Source organism: Geotrypetes seraphini, chromosome 2, assembly GCF_902459505.1.
Source record: "Geotrypetes seraphini chromosome 2, aGeoSer1.1, whole genome shotgun sequence".
Lineage (NCBI taxonomy): Eukaryota > Metazoa > Chordata > Amphibia > Gymnophiona > Dermophiidae > Geotrypetes > Geotrypetes seraphini.
The window spans coordinates 449,108,198-449,126,723 of NC_047085.1; the positions used below are offsets into that span (position 1 = coordinate 449,108,198).

The 18,526-nt window shown below is 42.7% G+C and overlaps 1 protein-coding gene across 7 annotated transcripts in view; it reads left to right on the forward strand.

Annotated features, from left to right (window-relative positions):
• Nucleotides 1-18,526, forward strand: part of CCDC7 (coiled-coil domain containing 7) — a 730,660-nt gene that overhangs the window by 268,173 nt on the left and 443,961 nt on the right. The gene's annotated exons all lie outside the window — the stretch shown is intronic.

Genomic DNA, 18,526 nt, shown 5'->3' on the forward strand with positions numbered 1-18,526 from the left:
CAAATATTTTGAGAGAAATGTTTCTGCCAATCGGAAATGCACTATGGAAAACGTGCAATGGCAGAACTGAGAAAACGTCCGGGACAATGACAGCACATTCTCTCCATGTATAAAACATGCATATATACTTCTGCACATGGAAGAATAGTCCTCAAAGTGGGCAATCTTATGTTTTTGAAGGAAGCTCAATTTTGGTGTACCAGAGACAGGGCTCATGATCCTTCTGAGAATTTTTTTAAAAGTAATGCCACACCATATTGTCTCCATGAGATAATGGAGATCCATTAGAGGCAGTCTGCACAGGTGAGTGTGAATAAGTGCCCCCCAGTATCACTGCACCACTTAGGCAAGCATCATACAGAAGCAGAATCACATACAGTGAGGTCCCTTTGTTGTTGCATTCCATGTTATGGAACGTGTCATAAGAATGAATAACCAAACAAAGGTGACATCAGAAAGTGTACAGTATCCAATGAAGTCATAGGGCTCCCTCCACTAGCCCTTCAATGCAGAAATGAGGGACTGAAAAGATATGGACACTCTTCTCTTCCCTAGCACAGGCAATGGTGGCACCATTTCACTAAAGTACATTGCCCCACACTAAGGTATACCTGGAATACCCCACTTTCCATTCACACATCTTAGCAACAGTACACATGCTCCACAGAAAGGCTACCATGACACCCTCTGTCCCCATGTCCACTTCCACTCACAACACCAGTGTCTGTGAGCTGCCCCCCAACTCTCATCTGGCTTCAGCGATGTCACAGGCTATGTGAAGAGCACACCACAAAATTACATATGTGATACTAAGAAGGTTCATCACCAGAACCCTGTCTCCTCCACCTTTTTTTTTGTAGGAGATTCGTCATCCACCGAGTCCGAGTCCACGTGCCAGTACTGGAAGATCCAGTGGAAAGATCCAAGCCTCATCCAGCACATAATGGAGCCCCTCAGGACCCGAAATAAGTTCCACTGACATTGTACCCCTTTAACAGCACTCTTCTGGATCATGGCCTGAGTATGCAGTTACCGCCGTTACAGTGTGGCCACAATTACTAGAATATGTTGCAGCTAAACCCCAACCTATGAGATGACATGGAAAGGAAGGGGGAGAGTGGAAGGGATGTTAGACAGCACCCTCCTGTAAACCAAACTAAAGAGGGCAGCATGTCACACACACCTACCCAGCATAGTTAGATTGTAAGCTCTACTGAGCAGGGACTGTCTTTTGAATGTTTAATGTACAGCACTGTGTATGTCTAGAATTCCTATAGAAATGATAAGTAGTAGTAGTACTACATTGCAGCAGCTGTGGCAGGATAAATAAGGTAGTAATCAGAAATACCCACAGTGGGAATCAAACCCACATCCCCTGTGTTGAGGGACAACAGTCCTAAGCCCTAACCCCTACAATATATATATAAGAACATAAGAATAGCCTTACTGGGTCAGACCAATGGTCCATCAAGCCAGTAGTCTGTTCTAACAGTGGCCAATCCAGGTCACTAGTACCTTGCCAAAACCCAAGGTGTAGCAATAGCCTATGCTACCAATAGAGGGCAAGCAGTGGCTTTCCCCATGTCTTTCTCAATAACAGACTATGGACTTTTCCTCCAGGAACTTGTCCAAACCTTTCTTAAAACCAGCTACGCTCTCTGCTCTTACCACATTCTCTGGCAACGCATTCCAGAGCTTAACTATTCTCTGAGTGAAAAAAGGGGTGTGAAAGGAGGGCAGTACACTGATAACAGAAGGCTATGAAAGCACATGTTGCTTCCCAAATGGCTAGCCTCTCATGGCCCAGCTTGGATAAACCAGTGGTTCCCAAATGTGGTCCTGAAGCCACTGCAGCCAGTCAGGTGTTCCAGATCTCAGCAATAATTATCCAAGAGAGATATTTATAGGCACTGCATCCAAATCTCTCTCATGAATATTTATTGTGGAGATCCAGAAAACCTGACTGTCAGGACCTAAGTCAGATATGCAGCCCTATGACGTATCACTCAAGGCACAAGCTGGAGGCAGCAGGTAGGTGTATCCTTCGGGGACCTGTTTCAGCAAGCCTGATGAAGATTAGTAGAGCCCAGGGTCCATTCTCCTGGTGTTTGCTTGCCCCTTTGACTTGGTCAGGGGCTAGAGCACAAGCTGTTTAGGCACTAATAGCGTTCTTTCGGTGTGCTCACAGTTCTGGCTGCATCTTGTCTCCCCCAACTTTTTCGTCCATGGTAGCCTGAAGATTCTAATGAAGTGGCTGAGGGAGTGGAATCAGAGGGCCTATCCTAGGACAGCTACACCTGAGAGGAGCTGAAGCAGGCAGCAGCAGCACTATTTTCCCATCACAAGGTCTGTGAGTAAGGCTGTGACAGCCTGTGGGAAAAATCATAGAGGGGGATGGTTGTCATTAAAAGCTGTTTTTAACTGTTTCCATCCCCTAAAATCTTGGGGTTTTTAAAGGTTTTTTGTCAACCCTGAGGTGATTTTAAGCTATTGTTTAGTACTGAAATTCATCAGTGGTGGCTATCTTGGATTTTCCCCAATTTTATTCTAAGTTCTCAAACTTCTCCAAAATACCTTGTTTTGCCTCCAAAGTGCCAGGGATGGCACTAATACTTATATATTATGCCTTGTTTGTGAAAGATGGATGGCAGAACAGTGCCCTCGCACAACATGCCACGTTGTGTGAAGCGGGGAGGCAGGAACTTCAAGTTTAGCTCCCACATGGCCTCTGGGGCATGGTACATGGCTTTTGAGCCTGTTAGGGGGGCAAATGTTTCCCCAGGAGTCCTGTAACAGCAGTGTATTGCACTGAACTGGCACAGAGGCTCCACAGCCAAAAAAGAGGCTTATCATCCCTTCTAAAGGGGAAGGAAAGTTGCCTACTAAGGCCTTTACCTCAGGGTTCATTAATCTGCTCTGGAAAACATATGTGTATGGCCAAAATATGCAATTTAGATCTGCTGAAGAGTGACCCTCAGCGCATGCCTATAATAATCTTCAGTGTATTTCTTCTTTAAGAGTGGAACTCCTTCCTGACTCTGATTGTCATTCAGACGGATTTAGTGGATGAAAGTTCAGTCTTGACCCCTTACTGTCTTAAAGCGAGGCCTCCCTGATGGGAGATTTGGCCTCCTATGTTGAGGATCAGGATAGAGTTCTGGCCATGGACCCAGGAAATGGTCTATTCATACAGTGGCTGTTTAAGTCTTCGGCCCTGCCAGGCATTATTACTGAGTCTCTTCATGAGCTCAAGATTGATATGCCTCAGCCCCAGTTATCTCAGTGTTCTTTTTTGAGTGGGGTCCAATCTCAGCTCACATCCTTTCCTTGGCATCCAGACATGAAACTCGTGATTATAGAGCTCTAGGAGGTCCTAGAAGGCTCCCTCAAAAGGGCGAAAGCTATGACTATGGATCAAGAGTTCCAGGAAATGTTTGCTATGCCAAAGGTAGAATCCCTAGTGACACAAGTGACTACCGGTAAATACATGTCCTTACCCAGTGAGGGAGAAGTTGTGCTGAAGGATACACAGGACCGCAGAGTGGATATAGTCCTCAGGAGGCAGTTTGAGACCCTGGCCCTAGGAGTTAAGCGGCGTCTGCTGCTTCTTTCTTAGCATGCGTCTGCCATTCACAGCTGTGAACCCTGGACATGACAGCAACTAAGCCATTACCTAAGCTCGTGCTGGCAGGGGTGGACTATGTGGCTGACGCACATTATGATGTAATTATAGTCATCATGAGAGTCCACTTATTCCGTCTCTGCCCAACGCATGCTGTAGATCAGACAATGGATGGGCGATTCAACCTCCAAGGCTACTCTTAGAAGGCTCCCCTTCAAGGGACAGATGGTTTTTGGGAAAGACCTCGAGTGGCTAGAAGTCAGAATTGGAGCTTCTTTCGGGGGTCCTGACATTTTTGTCAGTACGCTTCAGGGGGCTCGTCTCAGAGAACCTATCAAGGTTCCAGACAGAGATATTCCAGAAGATGGAAAATCCAAAATACAGGTTGCATGGGCCACAACAGTAGCCAAGAAGTCACAGTGACACCAGGCCTCCAGCTGCTCTTCAGAAAATTGGAGGTTGGATCTTGGACTTTTTGGAGACCTGGGAAAGTTTAGGATATTTTTGAGACTTTGGAGAATAGTAAGAGGGAGAGAGGCCTGGAAAACTGTTGAATCGAGCCAAGCACTCTATGCTTCAAGGGGGTGTGAATCCTTTCACCCTAACCTAAAAGTACTCCTTAAGGAGAGACCTCTGGCTGGTTTCAGCCTCTTAGTTTAAGACTGGACTCTGAGGACTTTCTTAAGAGATCAGATTCCACAGGTGACCCTTGAGGGGAGGAATGCTGGCTTAGTGCCTAACCCTCAGTAAGCCTGGTTCTAAGAGAGAGGCTGTAGAGGATCAGCATTAAAGATAGCTTTTCACAGCAACTTGTGAACTACTGTCTGGGAAAGGTAAACTTGGGTTTCAGTAGGTATATCATTGTAGTTCTCTTTTTTAGCTCAGCAAAATCAGTTAGGCAATAGTGTAGCCTTTAGCATCTCTGTTAGGGTTTAATACAAAACAGTGTTTTAGCCTAGATTAGGGCACATATAGCTGTTGAGGAAAGGCTCTGGTGTTATTTTAATTCCCTGTTGCCGATACCATGACAGAGCTTTTTGATTTATAGGCTCTTCAGGAACAGGGCATTACTTTGGTAGGATTTTTCTGCCCTTTTTTTTATTCTTCCAGGTGTAAGTACTTCTACACTACAGTATGGCTGGGAATCATTGTATCATCAAAGCTGCTGCTCAGGTTACAACTTCTGTCTCTGTGCAGATAGAAAATGTTACCCAGGCAGAGGGATTGGTTCCATGTGAAAGCTGTCTTCAGCTTGAATCTCTCATGAAGGAGGTAAAGGAACTGAGAGAGGAGGTGGAAAGACTGAGAAGCATCCGTGAAAATGAGAGGTATATCGATGAAATAGTTCATGAGGCGTAAAAAGATTTCCAGCAGTAGAGAAGAGTCTGTGCTGAGGGAAGACACCTGGATTCAGATTACAGAACACTGCAAGATTGGCACTGTGACTCTCCCCCCCCCCCCTCCCCTCCGCCCTTGAACTGAATAACTGGTATGCTGTCCTGGAAATGGAGGAGATAAGAGCATCCGAAGGAAAGAAAGAACCAAAGCTTGAAATCCCAAAAATTCCTGGATCCGTGACCACTAGGAGGCGTAAGATAGTGATAATTTGTGATTCCCTTCTGAGGGGTACAGAAGCATCCATCTGCAGACCAGACAAAATGTCACGACAGGTATGCTGTTTGCCTGGTGCCAAAATCCAAGATATTACAGAGAGCTAGCCGAGACTCATCAAGCCTGATGACTATTATCCAATGCTGCTCATCTACTGTGACAAATATAGTGCTAGTTTAAAGATAAAAGTAGTCCTGTGTCAAAGGGGATTGGAGCCCACCAGAGAGGTTTCCCTGGTATGCAGGCAAGTGGGGTTGTCTAACCTAATACTAGTCCTCTCAGTCATGGTCCCTGACAGGATAAGGTTATCCAGTCCAAAGGGAAAGTTAACAAAAGCCAACAGGAAAAGCCTTTAAGGGCAAGATTCTCAAAAATTTAACATTGTTACTAAACTGTTTTCCAGCAGTTTAGCCTGTAGGCAATTTAGTGGCAGATTATCAGAAGGGTTTATCCCCGTCTTTATCGAGCTTTCTAGCAGTCTCTGACCCTGACATGCAAATGGGCTCTTCAACATTGAAATGAGCCTTTCAGTGGATTCTTAAAAAATGCCGAGCCATTTTCAAAAAACAGCGTCGGCTTTTGGCGACAAAAAAAGCGACTGGTTCAGGGGTGCCAGTCAGTGTCAGAGACTGCTAGAGAGCCCTGTGGTGTGATGCAGCGGGAGAGATGCCCATTTTCTCTGCTGCATCACAACACCCCTTCCCTAAAATCCCGGCTGCGACCCCCCCCTTGCAGCAGGAGAGATGCCCACTCTCTCCTGCTGCACTAAATGACCCGCCGCGACCCGACTGCTCACCTACTTAGTAGTGACCCCTGCCTCCACCGTCCCCTCCCCTTTACCTCAACAGATGAGCCAGAGGGACATGGACATCCTCATCCCAGCTGCTGCTGCATCATCTAAAATGAGAATTCACCTCCTCGGATGCATCTGGAAGGGTCCTAAAACTCTGATTGGCCTGGACACCAAGGAGGGGCCTTAGGCATCTGGGCCAATTAGAGCCTTAGGACCCTTCCTGATGCATCCGAGGAGGTGAATTCCCATTTTAGATGACGCAGCAGCAAGTTAAACACTCGGACCAGTAACACAGTGTCAACATCAAACATAATTCTTGGAGTTATCAATTCCATCATGAAACAGTTCTTAGAAATAGAGACACTTCCTTAGACCTCTATAAAGTAAAGCGAAGGAGAGTAGAAATTAATGGGAGAATTTGAAAGAAAAAAATTAAAGGCAATTGGCTTTAAAAGATAAACCTTGGCTTATACTTTGCACACGGTTCATGTAGCACCGGTAGATAACTTTTTTTAAAATCTTTATTAAGTTTTCAAAGCTAACAAAAAGTGCAAAACAATATACATACATATATTAATAATCATAATAAGCACTTATAATCAATTAGTATCAATACAAAAAATAAAAATAAAACCCCCTCTCCCATCCAACATTTTCCATCAAGGAATAAAACCAAACAAAAGATATACCCCCACCCTCCTACCCTCCCTTGGATGTGTGGGTGCTAAAACAAAGGAAAATAAAGATATAAGATAACTATAACGAATCCACAAAAGACGTCAATGGACCCCAAACTAATTTGAATATCTTAGTATGCCCTAGCATGTCAGCATTCATTTTCTCATACTTATAACTTAAGCATAAATTTGCCTACCAAAAAGTAAAACTAAGGCGATCTCAATCTTTCCAATTACGAGTAATCATTTGCATGGCTATCCCGGTCATAATAAGGAAAAGCCAGCATTTATATCTGTCCAATGAGGGTTTAAGATGCAATATCATCCCACATATGACAACATCATATGTCAGTGGAATCAATGACTCCAGTATGGTATTAATCTGTCCCCATATTGACTTCCAAAAGTTGAGAATCAAAGGACAATAGAACAGCAGATGATCCAGTGTCCTTATATCAAGATGACAGTGCCAGCATCTGTTAGATTTTGAACTATATACTTTTTCTAATCTAACAGGGGTCCAAAAACGTCTATGCAACAAAAAAACCAAGTTTGTCTCATAGATGCTGATGCTGTACATCTCATCCTCAAAGTCCAAATTCGTGGCCATTGAAACGTGGTTAGATTTACATTTTGCAAAGATCAGCTTGGCTGCCGTGTTCTGAATAAGCTGAAGTCTTTGGAGGCTTTTTTTTGTTAAGCATCGGTAAATGGCATTACAATAGTCAAGTTTGGAGAGGATGATGGATTGGACAAGGACGGCGAAATGTTTTTGGTGGAAGCAAGGTCTTGCTTTCCTTAGCATGTGGAGGCTGAAAAAGCATGATTTTGTCAAGGAGTTGAGGTGGTCGTTGAGAGAGAGGGAGAGGAATCGATAATGATGCCAAGGACCTTGCTTGAGAACTCAAGGTGTAAGGCAGCGCCTGAAGGTAGTGCGAAAAGGGTGGGCAGGTGTTCTAACTTTGGGCCGAGCCAGAGTAATTTTGTTTTTGATTAATTTAGTTTCATCTGTACCGAGAGGGACCAGGAGTGGAGTCTCATTATGCAGGATGTTATGTTATCGTGGAGGTTGGTGAGGTTCTGGTCTGTTTCAAGAAGGACAAGGATATCGTCGGCGTATGTGTAGATAGTTTCAAGGGGGGAAAGCTGGAAGAGCTTCAATGAGGACATATAGATATTAAAAAGGATAGGGGATAGGGGTGATCCCTGAGGGACACCGCAAGAAGGAGACCAAGGAGTGGACATGGTGCCATTAGAGTTGACAGTGTAGGAGCGAGAGCGAAGGAAGTTAGAGAACCAATTAAGAACAGTGGAATCAATTCCTATCTCGGAAAGTTGATAAAGTAGTATGTCGTGGTGGACGACATCAAAAGCAGCAGAGAGGTCGAATTGTAACAGAACTGCGAATTTGTTTCGAGAATGTAGTTGTTGCACCTTTGATATTAGGGAGACAAGGAGGGACTCGGTGCTGAAGCTGGATCTAAAGCCATGTTGATAAGGGGAGAGAATGGAGAATCTCTCTAGATAAGAAGATAGCTGGGTAGCGACTATGGACTCAAGCAGTTTGGTTAGGAGGGGTACATTTGCTATGGGGCGGTAGTTCGGTGGTGAGGAAGGGTCGAGATCAGCTTTTTTCAAAAGAGGGGATAAGGCAATGTATCCCATTTCTGTAGAGAACAGGCCAGATAGTAGGGCAGTGTTTACAAGATAGGTGAGGGAGGAGATGGCCTGCGCAGGAATGTTATCGTAAAGGTAGGATGGGAAAGGATCTAGGATACATTTGCAGGATTTCAATTTGAGACAAAGTTTAGAGATCTGGGATTCGGAGGCTATTTCGAAGGCAGTCCAGGATCTATCAGCAGGGATAGGGTTGGAGTCATTGGGAGGTAGAGAATTGTAGAAGATAGTTGGGGGGGAAAGAGCTTCTTATGGTAATGATCTTATCGTTGAAAAATTTGGCTAGGTCGTTAGCAGATGGTGGAGAGAGGGGGGAGGAGGAGTCATTTTTTGAGGTTAGATTACGCCAGATGTTGAACAGTGTACTAGTTTGGTTTTTTGATCTGGTGATTTTGTCACCATATAAATTTTTTCTTGCTTTTGTCAGTACCGTGTTGTAGAACTTGATATTGTCTCTCCAGGATTGTCTGTCAGAAGGGAATTTCGATTTTTTCCATTTACGCTCCAGTGCTAGACATTTCTGCTTCAATTCCCTATGATATGGTAGATACCAGAGAGCTTTGTGGGAGTGGGAAATAGGTTTAGTACAGAGAGGAGCGAGAGCGCGGTAAGTGGATTCAGAAAGGGTTACCCAGTTGTGCCAGTTGGAATCGGGGTCGGTATGGTCAGGAGAAGGAGGGAGTTGGTTGAGAAATTGGGACCAGAACTGTTCACTCGTGATTTTTTTGCGGTAGGTGATATAGTTTGTGGCTCGGGGAGGAGTGCCAGATGGGACATGAAAATGGGAAGGCAGACGGAGCCAAGAAGGTGATCAGACCAGGGGACATATTCCCAACGCGCTTCTTCAACAAAAGTTTTGTGTTCCGTCAGATCGAGGAAGCTGATGATATCTAGAGTGTTCCCCTTATCATGGGTAGGGGTGGGCGGAGGGGCAGTGAAACCGAGGGAGGTGGGGAAGTCATTGAAATCGGTTGCATCCTTGTTGGTGATATCATCTAGATGGAGGTTAATATCGCCAAAGATCAATAGTCTCTGGAATTTTAGGAAGGCCTCTATGGTCTCTAGGACGAGTTCGGAGGATTTGTTCCAGGGGGTGGGTGGGCGGTAAAGTAGCAGGATGCCTAATGGATAGGGATGGAATTCGTCGTTGACTGAGGCTAGCAAGAATTCTAGTGATGTATGGCTGCCCTTTTCAAGGAGCTGGACATTGAAAAATGATTTGTAAAGCAGGGCCAGGCCTCCTCCCCTCCGATTGGTTCTGGGTGAGAAGAGTCCATAGTAGCCAGGGGGGCAGAGTTCGTTTTGTGTGAAAGAGTCATCTCTTTCGATCCATGTTTCTGTGATGCACAGGAAACCAGGGTCAAAATCTCCGAGTAAGTCTTTTAGAATTTGGGTTTTGTTTTGGGCTGATCTGGCGTTACAGTAGAGAATTGGGACTGGGGTGAGAGAGTCTGAGATATGGTTGGGTAGGTTGGCTGGTGAAACAGGTTTTAAGAAGGAGTGATTGACTCCACGGTGTTTTGTGAAAGGATGGGATCTGGTTCGTACTAGTATGGGAATTTTAAGGCCAGGGCAGGTGCTGTTGGAGTATGTGGAGTCGGGGAGGTGGGGGGGAGGGGTTTTAGGCAGGCAGAAGGGAAAAAGAAAGAAAGGGGGGACAGAAAGAAACGAGGCATGGAGAGAGAAAGACAGAAAGAAAGAGGGGCAGGGAGACAGTAAGAAAGAAAGGGGAGGGGGCAGGGAGAGATGAAGAAAAAGTTGGCGGAGGGAATGAGGACTGGAAGCATACAGCAGGCTGAAAGAAGGGAAGAAATATTAGATGCACAGTCAGAAGAATAAAGTGCAACCAGAGACTCATGAAATCACCAGACAAAGGTAGGAAAAATTATTTTATTTTCAATCTAGTGATCAAAATGTGTCCATTGTGAGAATTTATATCTGCTGAATATTTTGCATTAGTGGTTTTTAGCGCAGGGAGCCTATGAGCATCGAGAGCAGCGCAGGGCATTCAGCGCAGCTCCCTGCGCTAAAAACCGCTATCACGGTTTAGTAAAAAGGGAGGAGGTATATTTGTCTATTTTTGTATAGTTGCATAGTCATCTGCCTTGACCTCTTTCAAAACCCGCGGAATATAAATGATAATTAACATTTTCTCTGCGTACAGTGTGCTTTGTTTTTTTAAAAATTTTATTGTTGGTAGATCATTTTGACTTGGTCATTTTAAAAGTAGCTTGCAAGCCCAAAAAGTGTAGGCACCCCTGATCTAGTGTATGTAAACCTGCCTGCATCCAATGCTTCCAGAAGATCTTAGACTCACCAATTTAAATCTTAGAGTTTAGCCATAAGGATTGACATGTGGATTTCTCTACTGGAATATCTGTTAAGTTGTTAATAAATTTCAAGGTTTTCCAGGTGTCAAATAAAATACTATTGTCCTTAACATATCTAGATAACTTGATACTCAACACATGAAACAACCGTATTGGGGACATAAGTTGCCACTCTAAGTAAAGCCAATCATGGAGATGTTCCATGAGTTCAGGAAGGATCCAATACATACCCTGATATAGGCCTAATGGTACCTATAAAAGTTTGGGAAATTTACCCCACCCGCCACAATTGGTTTTTGTAAAGATACTAAAGCAATACGAGCAGTTTTACCTAGCCAAATAGATTTGGTGAGAATGCTATTCAATTTCTTATAAAAGGACCCCTGAAAATATACTGGCAACATACCCAATTGGTAGCAAACCACAGACAAAATCATCATTTTAACCGTTTGAACTCTCCCCCACCAAGAGAGATGTAGTGGGTTCCATTGCTCACACATTTCTGAGACCTTTAGCAATAAGGATTTTTCATTTACTCTCATCATGTCTTCCAATGTTTTTTTAATCCAAATACTTAAATATTTTATACTCTCTTCCTTCCAAAGAATAGGGAATGAGTCGAATAATCCTTTTGGACAGTGTACATTTAGCGGAAGAACCTCCGATTTACTCCAATTTATTTTATATCCAGAAAGTTTTCCAAATCGGTCAATCAAATTTAGTAAATGGTAGATTCAGGATTCTTCAAATGAAGCAAAATATCATCTGCATAAGTAGAGACCTTATATTCCCAACCTGCATAAGGATACCCTTGCCTAATATATAATCTGGCAGAAGGGGAGCTATACAAGATTTGAATCATTTGAATAAATTCAGATCCTATACCAAACTAATCCATTGCTTGATACTTGAAGGTCCATTCTACATGATCAAAGGCCTTCTCTGCATCCAAGGACACAGAGAAGGCCGGATCTTCCATGGCTTTTGTTAAATTCAACATATGAAAAGCCAGTCTGGTGTTTGAAGAATGTCTTTGAGCAACGAACCCCGTTTGGTGCATACCGATAATATAAGGGAGAGCCTTGGCCAAGTGTAAAACCAATAACTTAGCCAGAAGTTTTCCATCTACATTGATCAGAGAAATAGGCCTGTAATTTGAAACCAACATGGGATCTTTATTTGGCTTTGGTAAAACAATAGTTAAAGATTCTGCCATAGTACCTGTAATGCAACCTTTAGTTAGTTGGGCCTGATATAAATCTAAAAGATGAGGTAATAATATAATTTGGAATGATTTGTAAATCTCTATAGTGAAACCATCACCGCCTGGAGTGGAGCCAACTCTAAGGGACTTCAACGCTGCTTGAAGTTCTTTCAGTGATATAGGCGCCTCAAGATTTCCATTTATATGCTCGGGAATTTTTGGTCCCTTGATTAACTTTTAAAACTCTAAACCCTCAATTTCTTTGTCTGAATAAAGCTCAGAAGAATACAAAGCTTTGTAATATTTCATAAATTGATTAAAAAATATGTCCAATTTGAGAATGAGTTTTACCCTTCTCATCTTTAATAGCCACAATCTTTACTTTCCTTTTTTTTGCTTTGAGATAATTTGCCAATAATCTTCCCACTTTATTCGAGCTTCCATATTACAGAACCTGTTGAGAAAACAAATCTTTCCTAGGCAACTGTGAGGAAATCTCATTGTATTCATATTTAGCTTTCAAAAGGGCCTGCAGAGTAGTTTATTCCCATTTCGAGGCCAATTATGACTCCAAATCCTTAATATTTTGTTCCAAAGTAGAAAATTCCATTTTAAGCTGCTTCCCAATGTGTGCTGAATACAAAATAATTTGCCCTCTCATAGTAGCTTTGATCTTAGCTGTTCGGGAAGAAAAGAAACACATATCTCAAACTTAAATACTTAACTACACATTTACACAGATAGGCTAGTAAGAAAGTAGCACCCATTTTCCTTGTTTCTTCTCTCATAACAAGGAAATGTTTCTGCCTCTCTTGAGTTGATCTTGTCACATCATGGTAGATCCATATTCTCTGGCCACAAACAGAGGTAGTACCATATTTAAAATATAGCCTCATAACAGCTGAGAAATCTTCTTTGAACACAAAGTTAACAATTAAAGTTGCTCGTTCCTTAACATCAGATAATGAATCTTCTAGAATTGCAGTTATATTTTGAAAATTATTTCCAATTTATATTTGATCAGTTGTCTCTTTCACAATAGATGGCAGATCTCCTGTGTCTGTCTTTTTATTTTTATTAACTGGTATATAGTAAACTTTGTTTATAGGCGGCATATTGTCTAGTGGAATTTTCAAAATTTCCAAAAGAAACTTTTTAAAGACTTCTAATGGAGAAATACCTATGATTTTAGGACAGTTTAAAACCCTAAGATTCAAACGTCTATTGAAATTTTCAATTTTCCATGTAATAGACTACTGATCTTTTATTACAGTTGAGATTGATTCTTTGATAGTAACAGTTTCAGTTTGGATTTTTTTCCATGTATTCCTGTTGGATCTTATCTAAATTTAAAGAAAAAGAATCCACCTTCTTAACCAGCTCATCCACATCTTGTGCAGTATTTCTTACTGTCACATCCAATTTCCTGATTGCTGCCAGCAGTGTCCCCAACATTATTGTAGGTTCCAAAGTCAGATCTCCATCTTCTTTGGTGCTCAAATCTCCCTGCAGTTCACTCGGGGGTGAAGCTCCTCCCAGCACTAGCTCCAGGGACTTCTCACCAGACTTCACAGGACTAGTCTCCGAGCTCCGCTGTTCTGTTGGACATGGTGGACACGATCATGAACAGAGGTGAGAGGGAAACCTCATGTTCCAGAGAATCAAGCGCTCCCACGCTTGATTCAAATGCAGAACCCAACCTCTGCGCTTCCAGCCGAGGATTGGCGGTGGCCTGCCGCTCCAGAAGTTGAGGCAACGTCAGCTGAATTGGCAAAGACGCAAAGGGCAGTTGCACCCTTCACAGTCCCCTTCCTTTTTGAGTGTGGCATAAAGGATAGAAGTAAGTCCGAGATCAGACAATTCAAAAAGTATGCACGGTCAAGCTGCGCTTGGCCTGTAGGTAAGCCAGAAACAGAAAATTTTTCAGAGCGGTAAGGAGGTTAACTTGCTGCTTGAAAATAAGGCTGTGCACAGGAGAAGTCACCTGTGAACCTGAGTGATTTTGTTTTTGGTGGGGGTTTTTTAAACCTGAAACTGTTTGGAGACTCTGCACAAAGAACTGTTGTTGGTGTTTGCTGTTACAAACATAAGGCTGTGAGGTGCAGTGAAAGTTTAAATTTGAGATTGTTTAAATTTGAGAATGTTTAAATTGGAGATTGGTTGGGTTTTTTTTTGTTTGTTTGTTTGTTTTTCCTTTTCCTGTTTTGCTGGAAAGCTGTTTTTCCTCAGTTATTGTTTTGGCTGAAGGGCTACAATTCCTTACCTGTTATTTTTCATATAGGACAATTGGAAGAAAAGGGTACATCAAGGAAGATAAACAAATTGCAGACAAACTAAATTCCTTCTTTGCATCCGTCTTTACGGAGGAGGATACCGCAAAAATACCAGAAGCAGTGAAAGTGTTTAGTGGAGTAATAGAAGACAGCCTCACCACAGTTGAAGTGGAGTTGGACCAGATATACTACCAGATCGACAAACTTAAAAGTGACAAATCCCCTGGACCGGCTGGAATTCACCCGAGAGTTTTAAAGGAATTGAAGGTTGAAATCGGAGAGCTATTGCAAAAACTTGCCAATCTGACAATCAGGACTGGAAGATAGCGAACGTCACGCCAATTTTCAAAAAAGGATCGAGAGGGGAACCGGGCAACTACAGACCTGTGAGCCTTACGTCTGTCCCTGGAAAGATGGTTGAAGCACTGATCAAGGATAGCATAGTCCGGCACCTAGATGCACACGACTTGATGAAACCCAGTCAACATGGATTCAGGAAAGGGAAATCATGTTTGACGAATTTACTCCAATTTTTTGAGACCGTGAACGAGCAAATTGATAGTGGGAAGCCGGTGGACATAATATACTTGGACTTCCAGAAAGCGTTCGACAAAGTTCCACACGAAAGACTTCTCAGGAAACTACAAAGCCATGGCATAGAGGGGGATATACAAAGGTGGATAGGCAAATGGCTGGAAAACCGAAAGCAGAGAGTGGGCATAAATGGGAAGTTCTCCGACTGGGAGAAAGTGACTAGTGGTGTACCCCAGGGCTCGGTACTTGGGCCGATCCTTTTTAATATTTATATCAATGACCTGGAGGAAGGAACATCCAGTGAGATCATCAAGTTTGCAGACGATACAAAACTATGCCGGGCAATCAGATCGCAGGATGATAGCGAGGAACTCCAGAGTGACTTGTATCAGTTAGAGAAATGGGCAGAGCAATGGCAGATGAAGTTCAACATGGAGAAATGCAAAGTAATGCATTTAGGTAGTAAGAATAAGGAACACGAGTATAGAATGTCAGGCGCAACTCTGGATAAGAGCGAACAAGAAAAGGACCTGGGTGTACTGATAGATAGGACCCTGAAGCCGTCGGCACAATGCGCGGCAGCGGCAAAGAAAGCAAACAGAATGTTAGGCATGATAAAGAAAGGAATCACGAGTAGATCGGAGAAAGTCATAATGCCGCTTTATAGAGCAATGGTCAGACCACACTTGGAATACTGTGTCCAACATTGGTCTCCCAACCTAAAGAAGGATATAAAACTGCTGGAGAGGGTGCAGAGACGAGCAACGAAGCTAATAAGAGGTATGGAGAACTTGGAATATGAGGAACGACTCAAGAAACTGGGACTGTTCTCCCTTGAGAAGAGGAGGCTGCGAGGGGACATGATCGAGACGTTCAAAATGCTGAAAGGCATCGATAAAATAGAGCAGGAAAATAAATTATTTACATTGTCCAACGCGACACGGACAAGAGGACATGGTTTGAAGCTAAGGGGGGACAAGTCCAGGACAAATGTCAGGAAGTTCTGCTTTACACAGCGAGTGGTAGACGCCTGGAATGCTCTCCCAAAGGAGGTTATTAAGGAATCTACTGTGCTAGGATTCAAAGGCAAATTAGATGCACATCTTCTTACGAGAGGCATAGAGGGATATGGGTGACTAAAACTACATCAGGTGTATACCTGACTGGGCCTCCGCGTGTGCAGATCGCCGGACTCGATGGACCATGGGTCTGATCCGGAGATGGCAGTTCTTATGTTCTTATGTTATCTATTACTGGATGAATGCTGTTACTTATCAAATTTTTGTCTTTTGTTTTTTCCTTGCGTGATAAGCTTTGGACTAACAACTCTGTACTGAAGAGCAGGGCATGCATGGCACAGCTGCAAGACTGAAGCTAGGAAGGTCAGCTTACGATACACTGTGGCTGCTATGGGATTTCCCACTAAAGAATGTGTAATCTGTTGCAAGCCATAATTTGTATATTGCTCCACTGTTTTTTTGTGGTTTTCTTTTTCACATGTTGTGCAGCCATTTTTGGGTTCAAAGGCTTATATAATAAAAACTTTATTTATTGTTTGGAAACCAAACATTTGTGTTTGCCTCCCTTGTCTAAAGTGTCTGGGATGTACGCAAAGTGGTATGGTTGTTATACTGGACCAGCACCCCCTATAGGGCTTCCACCATTTTGAGGAAGCATGTCTAAATTCTAAGGTGCCACCTGGCGGAGGGTTGCTGTAGTGCCTTAAGCAAACCCCAGCTGGTGAGACTATGTTGGTACTAACGATACTGCCAGGTACTCCTGCAAACATATCAAAAGCGACTTTGTGGCTCTGGAAGAGAGGGTGAAGCAGACAAGTGCACAGGTGGTACTCTCGTCCATCCTCCCTATTAAGGGTAAAGGCCAGGGCAAAGATGCTCACATCCTGGAGATGAATGCGTGGATACTTGGATGGTTTCATTGAGAGGGTTTTGGCTACCTGGACCATGGGATGATTTTCCAAGGGCTGTTGAGTAGGGATGGTGTGATGGGGCAGGGTGATCAAAGCCCTCAGATGAGTATAAGCCCTCAGGCAAGTAAATCACTGAATACCTCTACACAGATGGGAAAAAGGGGCATTGTCTGGAAAGCACTATATACTAATGCTCGAAGTATGGGAAACAAGATTCTGTATCTAGAAGCTGTGATGGAAGAAAATGAGTTGGATATAGTGGCAATAACGGAGACGTGGTTCCTGGAGAACCATGACTAGAATGTAGTTATACTGGGCTATAATCTGTTCAGGAAAGGGTAGAAAGAAAATAATAATAATAATAATAATAATAACTTTATTTTTCTATACCGCCATAGTCAATCGACTTCTAGGCGGTTTACAGTGTAAGAAGGCTGGACAATCAGCGAATAACAAGAGGTCTCAATACAGTACAATAAGTCAACATACAATACAATACAATACAAAGATTTTGTATACAATACAGTTCCATATAGTACGAGTCTAACTACAATATAATACAAAAATCTGAACACAATACAATACATAAGTCTGAATACAATACAATACATAAGTCTGAATATAATACTATACATAAGTCTAAATACAGTATCCTACAATGAGTCTAAATATAATACAATATTGTAGAAGGGAAAGTTACGTATAGTTTGGAGTTCAATAGGTAATGAATATCTGAGTATTTCTTTAGAACTTCCATTGAGTTGGAGTTCTATGGAAAGCGAATATCTGAATATGTGAGGGGCATCTTTAGAGAAAGAAAGGCGTTTACAGTGAGGGAGTCCTATTGAAGGGGGGGACCGTTTTAGCCCGTGAATTTTGCGAATAAGGCGGTTTTGATCGATTTGCGGAATGCACTGTAAGACTGATTAGGTTTATTTATGTAGTTTTTCAGCCAAACTTGCTGTCTGTTCGCTTGGAACTTAAAGGTTCTATCCAGAAATGATTTGTATCTGCAGCCAGTGATCTTTGGGTATGCAAAGATATTTTTGTTTCTGGTCGCTCGTGTGGGGTTGTGTAGGATGAAGTGAGTTTGTAGATATGAGGGTGCTATTCCCCAGGCTTGCTTGAAACAGGTGCAAGCAAATTTGAATAGTATTCGCGCTTCAATTGGAAGCCAATGTAGTTTTTTATAGTAGGGGCTGATGTGGTCGTTTTTTCTTAGTCCGAAAATTAGTCGAACGGCGGTGTTTTGTATTAATCTCAGTTTTTTTATTGTTTTTTGTGGGATGCCCAGGTAGATGATGTTGCAGTAGTCAAGAATGGATAGGATCAGCGCCTGTACTAGCAACCTGAATGACGTCGGGTCAAAGTATTTTTTTATGGTCCTTAGTTTCCATAGCGTGTAAAAACATTTTTTCACTAGTGAGTTTGTGTGGTCAGTCATAGTTAGATGAGTGTCTAGGGTGATACCAAGTATTTTTATGTTTTTGGAAATTGGGTATTCGTGATTGTTTATTTTTATCAATGTTTTCGTGATTTTGTCATTAGGACTAGCCAGAAAGACTTTTGTTTTTTCTGCGTTTAGTTTTAGTTTGAAATTGGTGGTCCATTTATCGATTTCAGTCATTACGTTTGAGAGGTTGTCTACTATTTCTTTTGTGATGTCATTTAGGGGGACTAGAATGGATATGTCGTCTGCGTAAATGTAGTGTATTAGGTTTAGTTTTTGTAGGAGGTGACCTAAGGAGGCGATATAGATATTGAAGAGGGTGGGCGATAGGGGGGAACCTTGAGGTACGCCTGATGGGTTTTTCCATGGTTTGGAGTAATTTCCATTGCTGATTACTCGGTAGGATCTGTTTATTAGGAATTCTT